The sequence below is a fragment of the Osmia bicornis genome, chromosome 6, assembly GCF_907164935.1.
Source record: "Osmia bicornis bicornis chromosome 6, iOsmBic2.1, whole genome shotgun sequence".
In the NCBI taxonomy this organism is placed as follows: Eukaryota; Metazoa; Arthropoda; class Insecta; order Hymenoptera; family Megachilidae; genus Osmia; species Osmia bicornis.
The window spans coordinates 5,447,947-5,455,987 of NC_060221.1; the positions used below are offsets into that span (position 1 = coordinate 5,447,947).

Genomic DNA, 8,041 nt, shown 5'->3' on the forward strand with positions numbered 1-8,041 from the left:
AGATAACCATATGAAGATTATCAAAAGTATATAAATAAAGATTTTAATTAAGACTGGAATATTATATATCAAATCTAAATTTTAAGTCCCTCTTACCTTTCGATACGCTCTTAATTATGAAAGGTGGTTATTATGAAGTCATGAATAAAATAACAGAGGAACCTCTGCCTTAACGATAAAAGATAAAACACAAAGTATAAAGTATGGAACCAGTAAACATATTTTGCAAATTTATAGCTGATTGAAAAGCTTCCATAAAAGAGATACAACACAGCTGAAAATGACGAGAAAAAGGGATGATGATTACTTTTATGCAGAACGAGCATTGCAAGAGGTATTGCATGAACGTGTTCCCTGCGAGACCAATCATGACTATTGGCAGCTGCCTATAAAACACGCAAATTCGTTCATCATCTTTTATTTTCTTCTCAATATTCTCATCGTACGCTCATTAACTTAATCTCAACCATTATGTGGTTAAGTTCGTCATTACTTTATATTTTATCGATGCTGCTGAAAGCGCCCTACTCCAGCATCGAAACGTGATATATAGGCATTTATCGATGCGCATCTCGTAACTGTAACCAGGAAGTGAATAAGTTATTCAGAAGTAATTTTTCAATTAAATTTATATTATGAACGATAAACTTTGCAATAAACTATAGAAAAATTACACAATCTTGTAATAACTGTAATACCTAGTCCAAATTCTATTTTTATGATTTTATTTTAAAATAATATTTCTATTTTGACTTGAAATTGAAATAATTGAATTACTGAAGTTTTACTTGCAAAATTTATTTGGAAATGTAAACATTTCCAAGAATATTTATAATAATTTTCGATAGTATATAAAGAGATGATGCTGTAACCTGTGGTATGAAAACTCCATTTAATCTCGAGCAAATACAGGGTGCTTCGCTTAAATCAAGACAAATTCCTTTGTCGGCCATAATCTAGAAAAACAGTCGTATATCACGATGATGCCAGCCAGGTTCCTGTTTTATCTAAATTTACCCTAGCAGTGATTGTTGAACAACTTGAAGGAGCGGAAACATCTTTAAAATTTTATTTTCAATTTTAAACAACCGCATGTATCTTCCCTTTTCTCAGATAGTTTGAAAATTTTTCTAGAACTACAACGTCCTTGATAATAATTTTTATTTCAAAGAATTTCATCGCAAACAACAAAAAAAGAAAATTATAAGTACCTGAGGAATTTGCAAATTTGTTTCCCAGTGTGATCTCTATCAGTTGATCAGTATCATCTAATTTAATTATGAAATTAGAATACCCAGAATTCTCTTATATTACAAAAGAAAGAAGGAACAATAACAAAATATAATTCAATGCTGTATTTAGATCCTTTGGTACCTACAGTGATGTTTCAGTAAATGCTATGGTTAGCATTTAGATTGACTTAAGCTGGAGGTCTCATTGACTACCCTCGGGGTCTCGTAATCTACGATGCCTCTGCAATAATACATCATTAGAGGGATGATATAATGTTGCGAACATCCAACAGAGCTTTATGTCGCTTTGGTAGGACATTGAGAAAACTAACATTGATGATACGTTCGGATCTACACGAGTGACGCGTAAGAAGAAACAGCGTTTTCTACTTATCCTGAAAAACAAAAAGTCTGCAGGCGGTATCACACGGATATTTCCGCTTTGAAAGGCTTCCTTTGCCTGATCGTGACGCAGTCTCCAATTAACGCTTTCCGCACAGTCAAAAGGCCCCGACGGTGTGCTGAAAAGTGGATTAAAGCGTGCTCCGTTTGCTACCGCCTTTTACAACGTTTACAGACGCGAACGTACTATAAGTATACGTGTGTGCACCCGCTCCTTGTACTCGCGCCCGGCGTCGACTCTTTGCCGTTTGTATTCTTATTCCTTGCTGCTCTTTTCCTAGCCGCATTCAATCGAAATGCAAAAGCGTTCCGCACAACTTCGGATCGTATAGTTCAAGGGAATACGTTTAATTTTAATTAATACACCAGCAACGTTTGTACGTATTAATCACACTTTACGTGCCCATTGTTTCTGGTCACGTTCGTTTATAGCGTACACGATTCAATAGCTCTGAAAGAAAAGAAAAGTAATGTTAGATATGGGGGTGAATATTTTATAATTTATTGTAAATTAAATTTTATAAATAAAATTGTATTATTTATTACTGAATATTGCGAAAGGAATGCTTTGAATTTTTTAATTTATTTGCAAACTGACTTCTTAGGGCTTTTATTTTGTTCAAGCACCATTTTACTAAATTATCAAGTGTAAATTAATTTGCTTTGAAAAAAATAATTTTCAAATAATTTTGGGAGGCCACTGTGACCCCCATACTCCAAGGAAGGATTGAAGTGAAGATTTTTCTCAAATTCTCTGGAGATATTTTTTTTACAATATATTTATAAAAAAGTAATTTGTAAAATTAAACTGTAAATACAAAAAAATTATTTTCTTCAGTAAAATCCGATCAGTTCGATTCCACCTGACCTCGCCACGGAGCAAAGGAGTGAAAGTAGAAATTGCGGTAGGCAAGGGGTACAGAAGGGTGGGCCCTGCAAATAAAAAAATATAGATAAAAGAAGCTGGCTGCACGTTGGACTAACAAGACTCAGGACTCAGGGGCTATTATCATAATTGTGGGCTGCAGGCAGCGGCTGTGCCCACAAACCAGAATGCCTCTTGTCTCATCTACCTTGCTTTTCTCTTTCTTCTTTCTTACACCCTTCTTCTTCTTCTTCTTCGTGTGTTTTTTACACAAATCCTCGTACTCTCGCATTTTGCGCATCTCTTCGCTGCTCTTTTGCACGTGCTAGAGACAAATGGAGAGACCCTTCAAACATTTAACTTTCACACTGTTTATTTCCATATTGATAATAAAGAAACTCGTGTGAGATTTTTCAAATGTTTTACACTTTGAACGTGACTTATCAGTTTAGAGTAGGAATTTTATTTTAATCTAGTGATACAGGAACGAAGAAAATTAAAATTGAAGGTTCTCTTCATGGTCCGCCGTCCGAGGGTTAAGTGTCACATACCCTAATCAGTTTTCATATAATATTAAATCAATCTTTTTGGGTTCATATTTAATTTATCTATATAAAAAATAATTAGAAATTGTTCTTTGTCTTAAATTAATCTCTTTTAATTCTTTAATTAAATCTCTTTTTCTTAAATTAAAAATAAACATAAATTGTTCATTTTACTGCACAATAAAAACGCAGCCTGTAAATAGTAAAGACCTAATATAGGTGGAAGGTATATTGTACCTCATCATCGGGTTAAAGGTTACAACCAGAGATAGTTACAATTTTTATCAGCACACCTTTGCTTTTAAATAAAGAGAGCAGCGTTCTACCAATATTCTTGAAAAATATTGAAAGCTGTAAGTGCAAGTACAGTACCACTGTCTGTACGGAAACAATATCGAAATGTCTACCATTCCATTCTCTTTTGTTCTTCACTTCCCCTAATTACATGGCAAGCTTTAAGATCCTACCAAGCTCGGCACGTACATTTCAGCTTTCATTTTAAGAAATGGTGAAGTGGTACAAGATCGACATTCAGTATCAAGAGTACAATCTTTCAAATCAAACTTCCTTTCTTTATATTCATTTTCTTTTTTAATAATTAACGAAAATATTTCAAATGATCAAGATTATAACTCCATCTTATGTCTCAACGAAACGAGGCATGTACATACACACTTGATTCCTTGTTAACTTTTTCGCTGCCTATCATACCTCAGCTTGTGCATCCTTTAAGTGGCGTAGCTAAATTGTTTCTTTTTCTCTTTCCTTTTTTTTTTTACATTTCTTCTCGTGTGTTCTTTCAACGAAAGATGCCAGGGGCGTGTATGTTTGTTTAGCCTCGGTGTACCCTGTTATTAGGGGCCGGTGCTGCTCGAAAACCGAAGGGCCCACGAGGATATCTGGCCCCGGAGAGTTGATCGCGCATCCTCCATCTTCTCATTCTGCAGAAATCTCTTCTCCCTCTTTCCATCATCCTCCATCCTTCGCTTTATTTCGTGCGTAAGAGCAGTTCAAGATAAAAAGGATAGCCGGATAAATTTGAAAGGGGGGTGATACCCTGGCCTACCCCTCCTCGACGAGGCCTTTGTTTACCTACCTAGATCCTGATTTAGATTCGGCCGCATTTTAATTTATCGACGACGATCGTGCCGATTACGAGAACACCTATTCCCAGAGCAAGGAACGATTCTTGTTACCTCTTATTAACGTGCTAATAGAAAGATACACGCCTTTTAAAATGATCTAAAGCCTTCGTACTTCCCTGAATATTACAGTCCACTGTTTACTTTACGCGGCCTCTATTTTAAGCCAAAAAATATCGTGCAATCATGGATGGACATTGTACACGTAATAGATATTTATGCATCCCCTTTTCTACGGGATCCGTGGGGCGATTCGTGGGATCCTCTGATACACAATGGATCGCTGATGACATGTCCCGCAGCTTCGACAATTGTACGGTGTCTGTTTGCACGAGAGACACGTGACAAAGTGTTAGAAACAGAGCTAACACGCGACCTCATCCTGCGCCTATTATTTGTTTAATTCAACCACTATTGTGATACGTGCTTCCAATAATTTACGCTTCAACTATTTCATGGATATCTGTTGCCTCCGTTTTTAACCAAGCGAGATGATTATTCACGCGTGTCCTTTGAGAACTTTTCGTATGGCCTACGTTTGTTTGCCTTTGAATATTAATATTTATTGGGGTGTACTCGACTGTAATATTGTATCAGCGATTTTAATTTAATTTGCTGTTATTTCTACTGGTTTGGTGTACGATTCGCTTCATTAAAACTTCATTTTTCTCGGATCTGATTGAATCACGAAACTGATTATCATACGAAGTGTCGTGTCGTGGCGACTATTTATTCGTTATATGCTATATAATAAATGAAATCGTGAAATAAACGATGCCGATGGGTCGATCACTTGCGAAACGATACGACGATCAGTTTCGCGCCACTTTTTGAGAAGGATAATGCTCGAAAAGTATCGAGTCGGAGAGAAATGGTGCGAAACAGGAACGCACGTTAAAGTATGAGAGAAAGGTTTAGGGAGAGGTGTCCCTCGGTTTCTCGGTAGCCAATGCAGAGGGAGCCACTTTCCATGTCAGAAGCGGCTAGGCATGATTAATTATTTTGACAGCCGACTTTCGAGTCGAGCTCATTATTCATTTTACTGGTTAATTATCGAACTCGCTTTAGCGACCAATTACTCATTTGGTCAAATTTGGTCACTTTCTCGAATACAAAAGTAGCTCTGTGAATTAGGCATTATACCTGCTCGCTTGAGGTATTATACTCACAATCAGTGGTGGGGGCTTGGACTGCCATTTTCTCTAGAGGGTGTACTACAAGTGACAGATGTCGCTGACGTTTACTTTCACTCGGTGGATATAATCAACGGTTGTTTATAATGTCATAACTTACCGACAGATACGCAACAACATTTATTCCTTTTAAAGGTTTTCCTCCGGGTGTTATCTACCTTTTTTCAAAGAATTTCCTAACAGTCACCCGAGAGACTGCGTTTATAAGAGGCATCCCCTCTATATGCCCAAAACAACGTTACAATCGGTACACATTCTTTTCAACTTTATAATTATTTCATTAGCTTACTTTCAACACATCGTGTGCCCCTTTTAGTCGCCTCTTACGACAGGCAGGGGTTACCGTGGCCGTATTCTGATCCCCGAGCCACAGGGAAACAACATTTATTTTCAATGGCCCCTTGTTAATAAGTTGTTATGGAGATACCTGACCATTGAATCTTATAAAATAAATCAGGACCAATTTTTTTGGTACCGTAATATGGGGAGCAATTTTTTAAGATACAAATTGTTAAGATAAGTGCGCCAATATCCCCTTTTATTCCCTTTAAATACAAAGAAACCTTGAAGGAATTTGGGTACATAATAAAATAGAAACGACGAGGTAGGAAGAACGATGTAATGTACAAATCACAGGTGTTATGATCACAATAAATTGACTGATAAACGATGTTGCTGTTTCTTCGTTGTGGATCTCTTCTCTTTTGCGACCGAGGCTGCAATGAAACCCTACGAGCAAGTTATTTCTGGCGATTCTTCCAGCGTGGTTGAAGCAACAGAACCGGGGGGAGTGCACCATGCCGAAAGAGTTTTTGTTTTCTCGGAAACCGTTTATCAAATAGTGAGATATCGCCTCGTAAACGAGTCTTGTAATTTGTGCACTCTGCAACGGGTGACAAAATTAACGGCACTTCCCTGACGTCTTGTTTAAAATGACAAATGAGTCTAACGTCTAATTTTCGGGAGTCTCTGGTTTCTTCTGTTTCGCGTGTAATCGGATACATTTTACGTGATAAACAACGGTTTTCCAGGAATTCTTCATTATCCCCTTCGTCTGTTCCTTTCGTTTGGTAGATTTTTATTCTTTTGCGCTTCTTCTGTGGTTAATTATGAAACATTTTTAGAATTTTGGATTACTAAAAATATAGAAAGATGGACTTTACAAGAAATAATTATAGGTCCAAAATATTATTTCTCTAATTTCGAAATTTAATTTCACACGATAGGTACCGTGTGCTTTCATGATTCCCCAATAAATGCCAGTCTGATTAGACATGGTACATTAATCACTTCGTTTTTCACGCTCCATCGACAGTAAATACGTCTGACTGACGGTAGTTCTTGGGAAACCGGATGTTGCCGTACGAAAGCGTGAAAAACAGTATAACCAACGGTTAGGTTGGGCAATGTTTAATAGGGCGAACGAGATTAAACGTCCTTTCCGAATAGTACTAAATTATCTACTTATAGAAATTCTTAGGTATGTTATTTCCGATAGGGAAATTAGAAAGTACAGCATCGAGCTTAGCAGACTTTCCCAGGAAAAATGATGATACCCCCAGCCCCCCATAAGATTTCTCGGTTCACGACATCCCCTTCGCCAGACTCCCTCCTTAAGCGACCACGAGCAGACTGACTTAATTATACAATAATTAAAAATCACATTATTTTGTTTCTAAATTACTTTTAATATCAATATCGTTAAAATTAGGATTTTTAGAATTCCTGCTTTCTCTATATTGCCACTTTTCCTTGGGTAGCCTACTTTGCTCCATACTGTACATAATTTTTATACATTTTATTTTTGAATAATTTGTTTCAATTAAATTACAACAACGACCGAAGGATTTGTAAGGGTATTAATGAATTTCAATGATCTCTCGCATCTCTCTGCATAGAAGCTTAGTCAAATACTATGTAGATGTAAACAAGGGAATTTAAAGCCACTTTAATCCCCACGTGCTGGATGTGATCATATATTAAAACGGGGTGCATTTTAGAGTAGTAATTCTCGCGTCGAAAGAGCAGTACGATGTCGTTCATGGATCTCGAGTGTCCTTTTCTTTGAGATATGAGGGTTCTTTTCAATAGAGCGTTGTTACACATTTTCATGACTTTACATTCCGTTTGACCAATTTGGCACAGAGTATGATTAACCTGATTAATCTTGGTATTCGTGCCACATTTATTCAATCTACTTGAAACATTAATTTCTTTCCTTTTATCATCGATGCGCAAAATTCAATTTCTATTATTATTTTTAGGAGAAGCGAAGTGATGTTTTTGTAATTAGTATATTTTTAATAATTAATAAATATTTACATATTCACTTCAGGGTTTTTTATTTTCATGGTGCATATTTGTTTAGGACACTCTGTATATGAAAAGGACAATTTCCATGGACAGTTTGTTGTAAGATTAAAATTAGATTTACCTTCCGTAGGCAATCTAGGGTGTTCACCCTTGGATTTTTATTTTTGTTAAAAAACTTGTAAATATTGTAGATAATGGACGATCATAAAATGCAGCAAGGATTTTAATAAGTGTCCTAGAATTCTTTGGAAGCCCAAAGCCATAAACGAAATATGACTGGGCACAAAAAACCCAGTTTGCCTACAGAGGGTTAATAAGTGTAGTTTAAAATATTACTACTATTTTAGAA

The 8,041-nt window shown here is 36.4% G+C and overlaps 1 protein-coding gene across 4 annotated transcripts in view; it reads right to left on the minus strand.

Moving 5' to 3' along the window:
- Positions 1-5,738, minus strand: part of LOC114878894 (tyrosine-protein kinase Dnt) — a 29,213-nt gene extending 23,475 nt beyond the window's left edge. The window contains exons 1-7 of one of the 4 annotated variants that reach the window (XM_046286133.1): positions 5,480-5,738; positions 2,453-5,400; positions 1,565-2,085; positions 1,212-1,473; positions 1,018-1,136; positions 873-956; positions 308-578 (exon numbers count right to left, since the gene is read on the minus strand). The gene's annotated coding sequence lies outside the window, so the exon portion shown is untranslated. Of the gene's footprint in view, positions 1-307; positions 579-872; positions 957-1,017; positions 1,137-1,211; positions 1,537-1,564; positions 2,086-2,452 lie in introns of those variants that run through there. The other 3 variants (XM_029193167.2, XM_029193168.2, XM_046286134.1) reach the window with 3 other exon arrangements.
- Between the last annotated feature and the right edge of the window lie 2,303 nt (positions 5,739-8,041).